The 16747-nt window shown below is 38.4% G+C and overlaps 1 protein-coding gene across 1 annotated transcript in view; it reads right to left on the bottom strand.

The window, feature by feature from the left end:
* Window positions 1-16747, bottom strand: part of PTPN12 (protein tyrosine phosphatase, non-receptor type 12) — a 122896-nt gene that overhangs the window by 75677 nt on the left and 30472 nt on the right. The gene's annotated exons all lie outside the window — the stretch shown is intronic.

Below are 16747 nucleotides of genomic sequence, written 5' to 3'. Positions count from 1 at the left end.
GATGGAAGTATTTCAGATTGCATGTGAAAACCCCACACTGTACCCCAGAAGTGCATTAATGTACATAGTTACCATTCAATAAAATAAATAAATAAATAAAAGAAAGATTCATATTCAATTATCACTTTCATGACTGATTTCACATTAATTTCACCTAACCTATCTTATGCTATAATCATGTGGCACACATTCCTAAAGTATATCCTAGTCATGTAGTATTTATCATTCCGTATATTCAATAAAGCATGACAAGTCTTTCAGACATAATAGACATTGATAACCATATTCAGAACATGATACAGTCAGTGAACAGGCACTTGATTATTACATTTTTAACTCATTCAGTTCATTAAGTTGAGATAATATAGTTTGTATGTAACTGGAGAGTATAAACCTAAAATATAATTTGAAATCTTTGTGGTTTACGATCATATTGACATCTGAAACATCAAAAAATGAAGGGCAATTTAAAAAATTACTTATCTAAATACCTCCTTGTCATAAATATTAGGTTATTAAGTAAAAAACATCCAGTTTCCTTAAGTAATAAGTTTGATAGGTGATATCTCTGACATTTCACTTTGACACTTTTTTTAAATTGGGAAGATATATCCTCATTCTTTCAAATGCATGTTTGGGCTTGTGATTAGCTTTCAAAAAAATTTTAGAGCAATTTTTGTGAAACCATAGATATGTAAAAAATTCATGTTATTTCTGAATATGAGTTCCATTGTGCAACCAACACTGTGCAGATAGCTCAAAATATCAATGAAGTGTATGGAAAGGATGTGGCTAATGAATGCACAGTATATCAATGGTTTGAGAAGTTCTATTCTGGTGAGTTTAATGTTGAAAGTGAGCCACCTGGGTAACCTGAGACCATGATGGATAATGATAAACTGAAAGCTATAGTGGAAGTGAATCCATCTCAACCTACATGTGAATTAGCAGTAAGATTTGATGTTATTATTCCACCTGGATAGATGGGTTCTATACGAATTAAATGAAGGTCAGAAGAGAAAGCATCTCAAAGATTGTCTTTCTTTGATGTCAAGATATAAACCATTTCTGCACCATATCATTACATTTGATGAAAAATGGATTCTTTTTGACAATTGCAAGCATTTGGTACAATGGCTGAATAAAGAGGAAGCACCAAAACACAATCCCAAACTGAATATTTACCAAAAAAATTTAATGCTGTCTGTCTGGTAGTCAACAGTGGTATCCACTACAGCTTCATGATACCTGGTCAATCAATTACAGCAAATGTCTACTGCAACAAATTGGACAGAATCATGAGGATGCTTGGGTTATGCAGTGAAGATTGGTTAATAGAGACAGGCTGATCCTTTTACAAGACAATGTTGTCCCATACACAAGACAGTGCTGTCCCACAAACAATGCTACTCAAACTACAAAAGTTGGACTTGAAAACTCTCTTGTCATCCACTGTATTCACCAGACCTTGCACCAAGTGGCTATTACTTTTTCTAGGCTTTGGACCACATCTTACAAGGAAATATATTCAATTCTCAACAAGCTGTGGAAAACATCTTTTGTGATCTCATCACCACTTGCTTTTTAGGCTTCTTCACTGTTGGCATACACAAGTTACTGTTGAGATGGCAAAATTGTGTCAATATTTCAGGCTCACACTTTAATTGTACTGCTTCTTATTTGAGATATAATAAACTTTTGGTTTGAAATCATATTAATGATGAATAACATACCTGCAGACAGTTTTTATGCACTTCTTTATTATATTACCTACAATGTCACCAAGGCAAGCTTTTTTTTTTTTTTTTTGAGACAAGAGCTTCAAGCTGTTGCCCTGGGTAGAGTACTGTGGCATCACAGCTCACAGCAACTTCCAACTCCTGGACTTAACTGATTCTCTTGCCTCAGCCTCCCAAGTAGCTGGGACTATAGGCGCCCACCACAATGCCTGGCTATCTTTTGGTTACAATTATCATTGTTGTTGTTTGACAGGCCTGGGCTGGATTCGAACCTGCTAGCTCTGCTGTATGTGACTGGCACTTTAGCCGCTTGAGCCACAGGCACTGAGCCCAAGGAAAAATTTTAATTATTTACCATCAGGGGAAAATGTGCAGAATAAAGGGGTAAGACAATACATACATGTAAAAAAAACTCATCAACATGTCCACAATGATACAACATATCACTCTGCATATAATTATAATCACATGATTTATTACAGCTAACAGATACCAAGTAAAACAACAACAGGAAAGGCACATCAGGCAAAGTTAAGAAGAAACTAGGCAAAGCCTTCAAGAGTCCTCCCCCAATGAAGCCACACAGGATCCACTTAATTCGCACAGCAAGATATGACAACACATGTGAAATGTCCACCAGAGAAGCTCATTAAAGATACAATGCTTAGGGCTTTTACTAGAGGCACGTCACATAAGGCACCCTCTGCTTAGCACAAGCCAAATTTTAGACTCCCAGAAGGGTAAGTGTTCAATATAAACCATGTTGCTTGTACAATTTGGGCATGATGAACCATTCTTATCAAGGGGTGATGGGAACTCTCCCCAAAATCCAAGTTCCCAGACACCAGCCAAGGGCCAACCCTACAATCAGAATTTTCAAAGGACAGAAGTCTCAGGCCTGCTAACTATTTTCAGCATACAAGTACAAAAAGTAAAACCCCTCTCTCCTCCACATCCCCTTTCTTTTAGGTAGCCAACCACATGAAGCTTCCTTATTAATACTTTAGATTATTTCACAAAGATTGCTGCAACTAACACACTGTTTTATGAGTATATTTTAAGGAAAGATTTCTAGAAATTAACATGTTGGATCAATGAGTATGTATACTAATTATAAATTCTATTAGAAATGGACAAACTGCCTTCCAAAATAGGCTTTATCAGTTTACCCTTCTATTACTAGGATCTAGAAACAGCCATTTTTCTATACCCTTGCCAACACCTGCTATTCTCAATTTCTGAATTTTGCCATTATCATTTTTTTAATCTTACCAAATTCAGTGGATCCTTCTCAAAAGTTAATGCTGGTTAATTTCAAATTCTCTGATTATTGGAAAGGCTGATTTTCCTCCCTATATTCATCAATTATTCACATTTTTCTTCTGTTAATTACCATACCATATGCCCATGTTTCTACTGGAGTATTCTTTTTATTGATATACAGAAGCAACTCATGTATTTTGGATAATAATTTTCCAACTGTTAAGTTGAAAATATTTCATCTTACGTCTATTGCTTTTCTACTACCCTTTTGTATTACAGATATTTTTAATTTTTAGGAGATCAAGCTGTATTCCTAAATAATATTCCATTAGTCTATAATGCCATACTGACCCCCTCTAGATTAAGTATCTATTAAATAAAAAAATTTACCTAGATAGGGTGGACATCTGTTCTGGTTTGACTACGTCCCCTCCAAAATTCAAGTGTTGCCAATGTAATAGTTTTAAGATGTAGGGCATTTAAGGGGTGATTAGGCCACGAGGGCACCTGCCTGGTTAATAATAATAAGGCCTTTATAAAAGAGGCTTCAGGCAGCACTGTACTGGTTTTAGTTTTACAAGTTTGCCCTTCTGCCATGTGACTGGGTAATTTATAAAGAACAGAAATGTATTTCTCATAGTTCTAGAGACTTGGAAATTGAAGATGAGGATGTAGCAAGATAGCCCTCATCAGATCAAATGCTGCCATACCATGATCTTTAATTTCCAAGCCTCCAGAACTGTGAGAAATAAATTTCTCTTCTTTATAAATTACCGAGTCTCAGGTATTCTGTTATAGCAGCACAAACAGACTAAGACAACACTGTTATCTTGCTGAACATGCTTATTGTAAAATGGCATGCAGAAACCTTATGATTTAGCTGCCATTTAAGATTACAAAGGGAAGTCTTAGGCAAAGTGGTATTATGAGAGCTGCTTCATTTTTCTGAAGTGATAATTGTTAGTTATTAAACAACTTCTAACAGAATAAGACCATTAATGTGACTCAATACTTTACTTCTCTGAGCCATATAACATACTAAACAAGCCTGTTTAATGTGTACCCATTAAATCTCTGGGATTAAATTATTTTAGAGCATACCAATTAATCCAATTGCATACCAATTTTAGAGTCCCAATTAATCTCTGGGATTAAATTATTTTAGAGCATACCTCCTATAATCAAATTACATTCATTGTTTAAATTACCCTCTCCAATCAAAACTTCTGCTGGATAGACCATTTCATGAATAACAAAGACCAAGTTTACTTTTACCCAGTAAGAGCTGACTTAGTATTTATTATAAAAACTGATACTATTTTAACCAGTTTTTTGTTGTCTTAATGCTATAAGCCAACAGGTCTACTATTAGTGACTTCTACAAATGTTCTTCTTTGTATCTCTTGTTTAATGATGTTACTAACTGCTTTTCCTCATTCCTATCAGTATTTGTTTCAAAAGGTTCCCTCAGTCACAATTCACCCATTCTTCTGAGTTCATCTTAAAAGTCCTTTCTTAGAAAGTCCTGCATGACCCTCCTAGAAGTATGTGATTTTTCGCTTTTAAGAATCTTTCTTGCACAATATTGTGAATGTTACTTAATGACACTGACACAAATGATAAATTTTCTTATGTATGTTTTACCATCATAAAAGGTACAACCCCCCTCCCCCAAAAGCCAAGAGAATCTGTCACTCAGTCCTAACAAAAAAGATGAAAAAAAATCAACAAGTCTTCTTAGATCCATAAGAGAAGTAAAGTCACAGGGAAAAACCACTGCCCCCAAACTGTAGAAATTGATAAGCAAGTACACAGAATAACCACTTAACCAACTTAACCAAAGCAAAAAAACTAGAACAGTAACCACCATAGGAAAGAAATCTGAACTATAATAACTAAGTGCTGGAGGTTCAGTGTGGACAACTGTGAAAGTTAAAACCTTCAGGCAGACCCAATTGGGAAAGGATGCTCCACATTTTGTGAATTTTGACCACAACGGGTCCTCACAGAAAGTATCACAGAAAAATCTCCTTATGCTTCTGGCAGGGAGGGGAAAAAAGGGAACCATTTGCAACTCACCAAAGCATTCAGTCCTCCTTTTTAACAAGGTCTTGCTCTAAGGAGAACTATCTAAACAAAGTCTAACCTGCTGGGGTTTTAACAGACCTTACTGACCTGAGAGAAGGGAAACATCCAACTATACGCCACTCAAGTCATCTTGGGCTGGTAAAGGGGCTAAGAAACAAGAGAGATGTTCACAGTCTGGAGGTATGGGTTCACTAAAAGACTGAGACTTAATCGTCAGACTACAGAATATTACTCTTCCCCTGTACACACACACAGTTTACCACATTTCTAAAGATCTGTTTACAATAGTTCTTTTTACCTAGTTCATCATGTCTATGTATCAGGAAAAACTTGCAAGACATTTTAAAGGCAAAAAACAGACACAACAAGCATCAGAACCAGACTCAGATATGATAGGGATATTGAAATTATCAGCTAGGAATTGTAAACATCTATGATTAATATGCTAAGATAACAGATATAGTAGATTATATGCAAGAATTACATGGGCAATATAAGCAGAGAGAAAGAAATTCTAAGAAATAACCAGAAAGAAATGCTACAGATAAATCAAAACACTGTAATAGAAATAAAACTTATTTGCCTTTGAGCTTAGTACAATGGACATGGCTGAGTAAAGATTCTGAGTTTGAGAAAATCTCGTTAGAAACAAAAGAGATCAGGGGCAGGGAACCCAGAACAGAACATCCAATAACTGGTGGGACAACTGCAAAAGGTGCAGTTGCATACATAATGGTAGTAGTAAAAGGAAAAGACAGAAAGAAACAGAAGAAATATCTGAAACAATAATGTTTGAGAATCACCTCTAAATTAATGTCAGAAACCAAACCACAGGTTGAAGCAGCTCAGGAACATCAAATAGAATAAATGCTATAAAATCAATACTTAGGCATATCATTTTCAAACTAACAAAAAAAAAAAATCAAAGATAAATAAAAAATTGTTGAAGAATCCAGAGGGAACAATCACTTTACCTATGGAGGAGCAAATATAAGAATAACACTTGACTTTTTTTTTTTTTTTTAGTTTCAGATTAATATGCAGGTACACACAATTAGGTTACGTTGCTTCTGTTAGTTATATAAGTCCAAGTTGTAGTTGAGCCCCTCACCTAGGAGGTGTGCCATATACCCTAACATTGTGCCCATTAGGTGAGAGCTTGCCAACCCTACCCCTTCTATCCCCCTGCTTGAATCTAATTGTGTTTTTCTCTGTATGGCACATAGTTGTTTATCTATTGGTTTCATATTAGTATTGAGTACACTGGATACCTGCTTTTCCTTTTTTTTTTTTTTTTTTTTTTTTGTTTGCTTTATTTTTTTGAGACAGAGTCTCACCTTTGCCCAGGGTAGAATGACAGGGCATCACAGCAACCTCAAACTCTTGAGCTCAAGCAATCTACCTGCCTCGGCATCCCAGAATGCAAGGATTACAGGCATGAGCCATGGCACCTGGCCCTGCTTTTCCGTTCCTGTGATATTTTACTAAGAAGAATGTTCAACTCCATTAAAGTTAATACTTGAGATGTAAAGTAGTCTCCATCTTTTTTTCTTTTTTTAATGGTTGACTCGTATTTCATGGTGTATATATACCACAGTTTATTAATCCATTCATAGGTTGATGGGCACTTGGGTTGATTCTATGTCTTGGCAATTGTGGAATGAGCTATAGTAAACATTCTAGTGCAAATGTCCTTATGGAGAAGTGTTTGTTTTACTTCTGGGTAGATACCCAGTAATGGAATTGCGGGATCAAATGGAAGGTACACTTTTAGCTTTTTGAGGATTCTCCATACTTCTTTCCATAGAGGCTGTATTAGCTTGCAATCCCACCAAAAGTGTAAAAATGTTCCCTTCTCCATATCCACACAGGTGTTAAGTGATATCTCAAAGTGGTTTTGATTTGCATTTCTCTGGCGCTTAGAGATGATGAGCTTTCCTGTTCATGTTTGTTGGTTATTTGTCTATCTTCTTTGGAGAAAGTTCTCTTCATGTCTCTTGCACACTGATAAATGGGATTGTTTGCTCTTTTCTTGCTGATTAGAGTTCTCTGTAGATACTAAGTTAGCAGCCCTTTGTCAAGACTCCTAGCATGCAAACATCTTCTCTCCTTCTGAAGATGGTCTGACTACTTTAATCATTGTGCCATTAACTGTGCAGAAGCTTTTTAGCTTGATCATGTCCCATTTATTTATTTTTGGTATTGCTGCAACTGGCAATGGGATCTTCTTCCTAAAATCTTTTCCCAGGCTGATATTGTCAAGAATTTTTCCTGCCTTTTCTTCTAGAGTTTTATCAACTCGTGTCTTAAATTTAAATCTTTTATCCAATGTTAGTCAATTTTTGTTAAGTGGTGAGAGGTACAGGTCCAGTTTTGGTCTTCTACATGTGGCTTCTGTACAGCCTGCACTTATGAACAGAGGCTACTATAGTTAAGCCCCCAAGTTATAAATATCTGACTAAGGTATGACTCACACTTATGAACAGAGGCTATTACAAAAGATAAATGTACTGATTCAAACTTAAAGAAAAATTTAACTTAAGAACAAACCTAAGAACCCCATTTCATTTGTAACCCAGGGATCTGCAAAGAAATTCTCAAACAGAAATTGTTGCCACAGGTCTGCCTTTTGAGAAATATTGAAAGAATTGTTAAAATCAGTTTTTGAGGGGAAAGAATAAAAAAATCAGATGTCCATAAACTCGTATCTACATAAAAAAAGGAATCAGAGAAAAACTAAATGCAGATAAAATTAAAACTTTTACTTTACTTCTTTTTTTATTTTTTGAGACAGAGCCTCAAGCTGTGCCCCTGGGTAGAGTGCCGTGGCATCACAGCTCACAGCAACCTCCAACTCCTGGGCTCAAGTGAGTCTCCTGCCTCCACCTCCCAAGTAGCTGGGACCACAGGCGCCTGCACAATGCCTGGCTATTTTTTTTTTTTGGTTGTTGCCATCATTGTTGTTTGGCAGGCCCAGACTGGATTCGAACCCACCACCTTAGGTATATGTGGCCGGCGCCTTAGCCACTTGAGCCACAGGCACTGAGCCATACTTAACTTCTTTTTAAGTGATCTGATAACAGTTGCTGAAAATAGTAATGGCAAAAGTATTATTTGGCCATTATTTGGCTATGTATGCTTGTATGTGTATGCTTATGTACATGCAAGATAATGTCAGCAATGATAACAAGGGATGGAAGGAACTAGGATTATTTTGTTATTATAAAATAATCTCACTACCTGTAGAGTAGTTTAGTGTTATCTAAAAATAGACTTGTATTGGTTGAAAATACATATTGTAAAGGCAAGGGCGACATCAAAAACAGTACAGAGAAATACAACCAACATGCTAACAAAGGGGAGAAAAATCAAATCATTCAATATGCTCAATTAAAACCACAAAAGGCAGGAAAAGAGTGAAAGACAAAAAAAATAAAAAGAACAAGGGCAACAAATAAAAAACAGTAACAAATACAGTAGACATTAATACAAATATATCAGTAATCACTCTGAACATCAATGATCTAAATGCACCAAGAGATTGTCAGTATAGATTTATAAACAAGACACAGTCACATGTTATCTATAAAAAATCCACTTTAACTATAAAGACATGTGCATGTATATATTAAAGGATGTGGAATGATATATCATGCTAACACTAATAAAAAGACAGTGAGAGTAGCTATATTAATTTCAGATAGACCAAACTTCCCGGCAAGTAAAGTTATCAGGCATAGAGGGGCATTACATAATGATAAAGGGGTCACTTCTCAAAGAAGACAAGATAATTTTCTTTTTCTTGACAGAGCCTCACTCTGTCACCCTTAGTAGAGTGTGGTGCCATCCCAGCTCACAGCAACCTCACACTCTTGGGCTCAAGTGATACTCTTGCCTCAGTCTCCTGAGTAGCTGGGACTACAGGTGCCACAACATCCAGCTATGTTTAGAGACAGGGTCTCAAACTCCTGAGCTCAAGCAATCACCCACCTTAGCCTCCCTGAGTGGATGTAACAATTCTTAATGGGTCTAACAAAAGACCCATACACATTTCTATGCACCAAAATATGTGAAACAGAACTGCAAGGAGAATTACTGGAATTCGCTATTACAGTTGGAGATTCCAACACTTCTCTATCAGAAATGGGCAGATAGAGAGGGCAAATAACCACTAAGGACATAATTGAACTTTACCATCAATCAACAAGATTATAATGGACATCTATGGGTTACTTCATCTGACAACCACAGGATAAATATTCTTCTCAAGCTCACTCGAAACATTAACCATGATAGACCACATTCTGGGCTGTAAAACACACCTCAACAAATTTAAAAGAACAGAAATCATACATTGTCTGCTCTTAGACTACAATATATTTAAACTCAAAACTGGTAACAGAAAGTCAGAAAATCCAAAAATATGTGGAAATTAAACAATCTTACAAATAAAACAATGGGTCAAAAAAGAAATCTCAAGAAAAATTTAAAAAATATCTTGAACTAAATGAAAACATAACTTATCAAAACATATGGGATGCAGCAAAAGCCCTGCTTAGAGGGAAAAATCTACAGCAGTGAATGCACATACTAGATAACAAAAAAGATCTGCACACAACTCGCTCCAACCATATGGTAAGAAATAGAGGTGACTGTTTAACATCTGTTTTTCACAGCATTGGCAGGCTAAAAGCACCCTATTCTGTATATTAATACTTTTACATACTGAATAAGTACTAAACTTGAAGTTTTATGTTTCAATAAAGTTGTTACATTGATAAAACAAACTTTAAAACCATGAGAAAGGGTCACATAATTTTGCAAAATACACATTAACTGCTAGTAAAATACTAAAGGCAAATGAATAGATATAACATAATTGATAAGTTTGCAGAGATGGAGCCTCTTCCTCCCTTGATTAAAAATAGTTCACATGCAGCATTTTGGAAAATGTTAACCAACACGGAATACTAATCTAAGCATCTTAGGCAAATGATTCTGACACAGTAGAGAGAAGAGAAACGTAAACAAATTCTCTGGGTTGTCAAGCAGCAATTTACTTAATTTAAAGGTCTGCTAATCAGCTCCTCCGACCTCTTTTCAAATTATGAGTGGATGATCATGCTGCTGGTGCTGACACTGACTACACTGAAAAAGACAGCAAAACATAAAAAAGAACATAGATTTTACAGTTGGAATAGTTAACAAGATTCAAAAAGCACCCATCATGTGACCACAGGCTAAGCAAGAAAAATAGAAAGACAGTACACAGTCCTGGCCACTGAAAACTTCACAATCTAGAACTAGAAACAGAAAAACATATACTTGCAATCAATTACAGTAAATTTTAATAGAAGTAACTACAAAGTGCTATAGGATCAAAAAAAGAAGAAAACAGTAGTGCCTATAGCTCAGTGGGTAGGGCACCAGCCGCATTCATGGAGGCTGGCAGGTTCCAACCCAGCCCAGGCCAGCTAAAACAATGACAACTGCAACAACAACAACAAAATAGCCAGGTGTTGTGGTGGGTGCCTGTAGTCCCAGCTACATGGGAAGCTGAGGCAAAAGAATCGCTTAAGCCCAAGATTTTGAGGTTGCTGTGAGCTATGACGCCACATCACTCTACTCAGGGCGACAGCTTGAGACTCTGTCTCAAAAAAAAAAAAAAAAAAAAAAAGATAAGTATGTGATACCTTTACTCTGCCAAACCTAATTTATTTCATCAACAACTGTCTGCCATGTCATATTACCATTTCCACCCTCTGGCCTAGACAGATGCAACTTAATAGGGAAAAGTTCTGTATGGTATGGTATTACCTACTAGATGGGATTTTACTACTCCCAGTGCCCTAACCAAGCTGAAGGACAACTCTGACATTTCACTTATAAGATGAATGTAATATCTTGCTCACTGGATTGTAGTGAGAAGTATGAGTTCAATGAGTAAAAAGTCGCACCAACCGAACACTTGTGTTTTAATCACCTTGATTCCATAATCTCTAGCTTTTAAGCCAATTATGGTTGCAATAGCCAACCATCTTGCTTTAGAGGGAGAACACAACAGTAAACAGTAGCACAAGGGTGGCAGCATAGAAAGTATAGAAATGTGACCACTTTTTAAACTGGTCTATTCACTCCTTCCCAACATTTCCCAAAATGACTACAGCAGGTTACATTTCTCATATATAAGACAAGATTTCATGGAAAAAGGCAATTCTCCTAGTGCTTTAATAAATAAAATTTAAAAACCCATTCTCACCTATTAACCACTGCCTAAAAACTCTCTTAACATCCCCCATTAAAAAAAAAAAAAAAAAAAACCTGGGGGCAGAGGGAAGATGGCGGACTGCAGCCAGCTTTCCACCGAGGCTCCTGTCTAGAAGGAGAGAAGTTTAGCAAGTAAGCCAATGGTTTGGAGCTGAGCCAAGAAAGAAGGTTGAAGAACGTACATCAACCCTGCTGAGGTGAGCTGCAACCCCAAGGATACAAAAAAAAGGTACAAAATCCATTGACAAGCCCCTCCCCCATAAGAAGGGCTGGCGTTATACTCCACACAAACAAGTGAGCAGAGTTCAAATGTCCTCCCATTCAAGAGATCCTCTAAAAACTGGACCTCCTACCCTTACTAGGGGTGCCATGGCACTCTCCTGCCAGGCATAAAACTATATATTCTCTACCTGCAATTCTGAACTCCCAGCACTCTCCTCCACTCTCACCCTGAGGTCTGGAAGTCTGTCCCCAATGGAGTCCAGATTCTTGGGCATTTTCTTGAGAGGTTTGGACAGGGCAAGGGCTATTGTGGGTCTGTGCTAAATCTGTGGCATGGGAGTAAGGAGAGGACAGTCAGCTGAGAGGGAACCATACAGGAGCAGCGGTGCCCTGAGGCCCAGACCAGCAGCAGCAACAGCAGGAACAATAAGGCTCACACCCCTGGGGCTATTCTGGACAGACACGCCCTGTCTCTCTGGGCAACCAGAGGAAGCTGGGCATTTTCTGCAGTGGCAGCCACTGCAGAACAGATTGTGAGTAAAGGGAAGGCCTGAGGCGGAAGCGGCCTGGGCAAAGCACGGGGGACTAGAATATGCGCATGCAGAGCTGGCAGACTCCCAGGGCAGGGTTGAGCCAGAGGACTGCTTTACTGAGCCAAAGATGCACCTGGCCCTAAGCAGATCATAGCTGAGACAAAGGCGAGCAGGCAGAGACTAGAACTGACAGCTAAATGTGAGCTCTAACTAACTGCTGCTGCCTTGGGCTCAGTCGCAGTTTCTGTCAACATAAGCAGTGTCTTATTCACAAGGGAATATAGCCAGGACAGAAACAAATTCTGCCAAGTTGTTCTGTCCTGTTCTGCCAGCAACATCAATCAGGGGTGGGGCTGGAACTGTGTGAACCGCCCAGCCTCCATTAAGTACCCGAAGTTGTCAGGCCTCACCTCCCCCTGCCGGATAGTGGCAGAGTGCAGTGGCTTGGCTCATAGATCTCCCTATGACTCAGACAGTGGTAAACCCCTGTAGCATCTGCTCATTGGAGGGAACTGGGTCACAGCCCTGTGGGGTTACCAGTGACTGGGTATGACAGAGGTGCAAGGTGGGGAAGGAGGCATCAACCTTCCCAGACTAATTTATTTGCTGGGTGGGTCCTTCTGACCTCACCGAGCACCAGAGCGAGTCATACTTGAGCTGCCAGCAGACCCCTGCTATCTAGTTGCCAGACACCTTTCAAACTCTCCCACCTGAGACCAGTGCTGACTGGAACAATTAATTTGGACCTCTCAAACTGGGCCAATCACCTGAGGATTATCCAAAGTGGTACCCTGGGTATGTAGTTGTGGGAAGGTTTGATTTTCTTTTTCCAACTGTTGCCTGTGAGGGGTGGGGTGACTTAATTGCTGGTATTTCTCCACAGCTGAGACTTCGACCCAGAGTAACTGATCACAAGGGTTGGACAGAGACCAGCTGAAAACAAGACACAGCCACTTAGCCCCACCACATCAAGCAGGCCCCCAGTTTTTCAGGCCGTAGCACTGTACGGGTCTTTGGCAAAGCTTTACGGGAAATGGTACAGACAACAATCTCAGCTACTGGACAAAGGGTTAGTTAATCACTACTCCTGGAGCTCCCAACCCAACTTCTCCTTATTTGCTCATTAGCCAAATGGTATAAAATAAGCATGGGGTGGAATCAGTGGGAAAACTCCAGTAACATGAATAACCAGAGTAGATGAACCCCCACCCCCGAAGGATATGGCAGATGCAACTTATGATCCCATTCATAAACAGATGGCTGAGATATCAGAAATTGAATTCAGAATTTCAACTGCAAATAAGAGTAATAGAACAGAGGCAAAGTTGGAATTAGAAATTCAAGGAGCATTTCAAAAGTTCTATCAAAAATGTAAAGAATTCAAAGACAAAATCACGAAAGATTTTGATACATTGAGGCAAGGGCTTGCAGTCCTCAAAGATCTGAAAAATACAGTAAAATCCCTTGGTAACAGAATGGAGTAGGCCAGGGGTCCTCAAACTTTTTAAACAGGGTGGTCAGTTCACTGCCCCTCAGACCGTTGGAGGGCCAGACTGTGGGCCGTGGGACAAGTCGGCTGCTAAACAGGACAGGCAGCAGCGGCAAAAACAGCTGGCGGGCCAGATAAATGTCCTAGGCAGGCCACATGTGGCCTGTGGAGTGTAGTCTGAGGACGCCAGGAGGAGGGAGAAGAAAGGATCTCTGACATTGAAGACAAAGCTTCTGAACGCGTCTGAGTGCTCAAAGAGGAAGAGAAATAGAAAGCAAACACAGATCATTCTCTCAAGAGAGCTCTGGGATAATTCGAAGGAAACTAATATTTGCCTTATACGAATCCTGGAAGGTGACGAAGTTGCTTCACAAAACACAGAAGCTCTTCTCCATGAAATTATGAAAGAGAACTTTCCAGACATGCCAAGAGATTCTGAAATTCAGATAGCAGACAGTTTCAGAACCCCAGAACAACTCAACCCAAACAAGACATCCCCCCAGGCACATCATAATTAACTTCACTAAAGTTAATATGAATGAGAAAATTCTGAAAGCAGCTAGATGTAAGAAAACCATAACCTACAAGGGGAAGAATATTAGAATGATGGCAGATCTCTCTGTTGAAACCTTTCAGGCTAGAAGAGGGTGGTCATCGACTTTTAATCTCCTAAAACAAAATAACTTTCAACCCAGGTTCCTGTATCCAGCTAAACTGAGTTTCATTTATGATGGAGAAATTAAATACTTTAATGACATTCACACATTGAAGAAATCTGCTATACTAAACCAGCCCTGCAGGATATTCTCAGACCTATCCTCCATAATGACCAGCACAATCCTCCACTACATTAAGTAAACTCACTCAGAACATTTTGATCAAATTCCATCTTCCACAGTGCTGAAAGGATTAAAGATGTCCACTGGACTTTCGAAAAATTTGATACCCCAAATCACACCAGGCTTATCAATATTCTCAATGTGAATGGCTTAAATTGCCATCTAAAGAGGCACAGGTTGGTTGACTGGATACAAAAACTCAGGCCAGATATCTGCTGCATACAAGAATCCCATCTTACCTTAAAAGACAAATATAGACTCAGGGTGAAGGGATGTCATCTATATTCCATGCAAATGGAAAGCAGAAAAAAGCAATTGCTGGATTTTATTTGCAGATACAATAGGCTTGAAATCAACAAAAGGATAAGGATTACTAATATTTATGCACCCAACCAAAATGCACCTCAATTTATAAGAGACACTCTAACAGGCATGAGCAACTTGATTTCTTCCAGCTCCATCATAGTCAGAGATTTCTTTTTTTTTTTTTTTTTGGAGACAGTGCTTCAAGCTGTTGCCCTGGGTAGAGTGCTGTGGCATCACAACTCACAGCAACCTCCAATTCCTGGGCTCAAGTGATTCTCCTGCCTCCACCTCCCAAGTGGCTAGGACCACAGGCGTCCGCCACAACACCTGGCTATTTTTTTGTTGCAGCCGTCATTGTTGTTTTGGCAGGCCGGGCTGGATTTGAACCAGATAGTTCAGGTGTATGTGGCTGGTGCCTTAGCTGCTTGAGCCACAAGCACAGAGCCCATAGTCAGAGATTTCAACGTTTCTTTGGCAGTGTTGGATAGATCCTCCAATAAGAAGTTGAGCAAGGAAATCGTAAATTTAAACTTAACCATCCAACATTTGGATTTAATAGACATCTACAGAACATTTCATCCTAACAAAACTGAATACACATTTTTCTCATCAGCCCACAGAACATACTCCAAAATTGATCATATCTTAGGTCACAAGTCTAAACTCAGCAAATTTAAAGGAATAGAAATTATTCCTTGCATATTCTCGGACCACTACAGAATAAAAGTGGAACTCAGTAACAAAAGGAATCTGCAGACTCATACAAAAACATGGATGCTAAATAACCTTATGCTGAATGACAGCTGGGTCAGAGATGAGATCAAGAAAGAAATTACTAAATTTTTGGAACAAAATGATAATGAAGATATAAATTATCAGAACCTCTGGGATACCACAAAGGCAAGTCCTAAGAGGGAAATTTATAGCACTGCAAGCCTTCCTCAAGAGAACAGAAAGAGAGGAAGTTAACAACTTAATGGGACATCTCAAGCAACTGGAAAAGGAAGAACATTCCAATCCCAAACTCAGCAGAAAAAAACAAATAACCAAAATTAGAGCAGAATTAAATGAAATTGAAAACAAAAGGATTATACAACAGATCAATAAATCAAAAACCAAACTAACCAAGAAAAAAACATAAAATCTCTAATTTCATCAATCAGAAATGGTAAAGACCAAATAACAATAGACCCCTCAGAAATTCAAAAAATCCTTAATGAATATTACAAGAAACTTTATTCTCAGAAATATGAAAATTTGAAGGAAATCGACCAATTCTTGGAAGCATGCCACCTTCCAAGACTTAGCCAGAATCAATTGGAAATGTTGAACAGGCCTATATCAAGTTCTAAAATAGCATCAACTATACAAAATCTCCCTAAAAAGAAAAGCCCAGGACCAGATGGCTTCACATCAGAATTCTACCAAACCTTTAAAGAGGAACTAGTACCTATATTACTTAACCTTTTCCAAACTACAGAAAAAGAAGGACTACTACCCAACACATTCTATGAAGCAAACATCACCTTGATCCCCAAATGAGGAAAAGACCCAACAAGAAAATTATAGACCAATATCACTAATGAATACTGATGCAACAATATTCAACAAGATCCTAACATACAGAATCCAGCAACACATCAAACAAATTATACACCACGACCAAGTGGGTTTTATCCCAGGATCTCAAGGATGGTTCTACATATGTAAATCTATACATGTAATTCATCACATACACAAATTAAAAAACAAAGACCACATGATTCTCTCAATTGATGCAGAAAAAGCTTTTGATAATATTCAGCATCCCTTCATGATCCGAACACTTAAGAAAATGGGTATAGAAGGGACATTTCTTAAACTGACAGAGACCATCTACAGCAAACCCACAGCCAATATCGTATTGAATGGAGTTAAATTGAAATCATTTCCACTCAGATCAGGAACCAGGCAAGGTTGCCCTTTGTCTCCATTGCCCCTTTACGTTGTAATGGAAGTTTT

The sequence above is a fragment of the Otolemur garnettii genome, unplaced genomic scaffold (assembly GCF_000181295.1).
Source record: "Otolemur garnettii isolate 467f Iridium unplaced genomic scaffold, OtoGar3 scaffold00005, whole genome shotgun sequence".
Lineage (NCBI taxonomy): Eukaryota > Metazoa > Chordata > Mammalia > Primates > Galagidae > Otolemur > Otolemur garnettii.
This window is presented reverse-complemented; position numbering and strand designations above follow the sequence as displayed.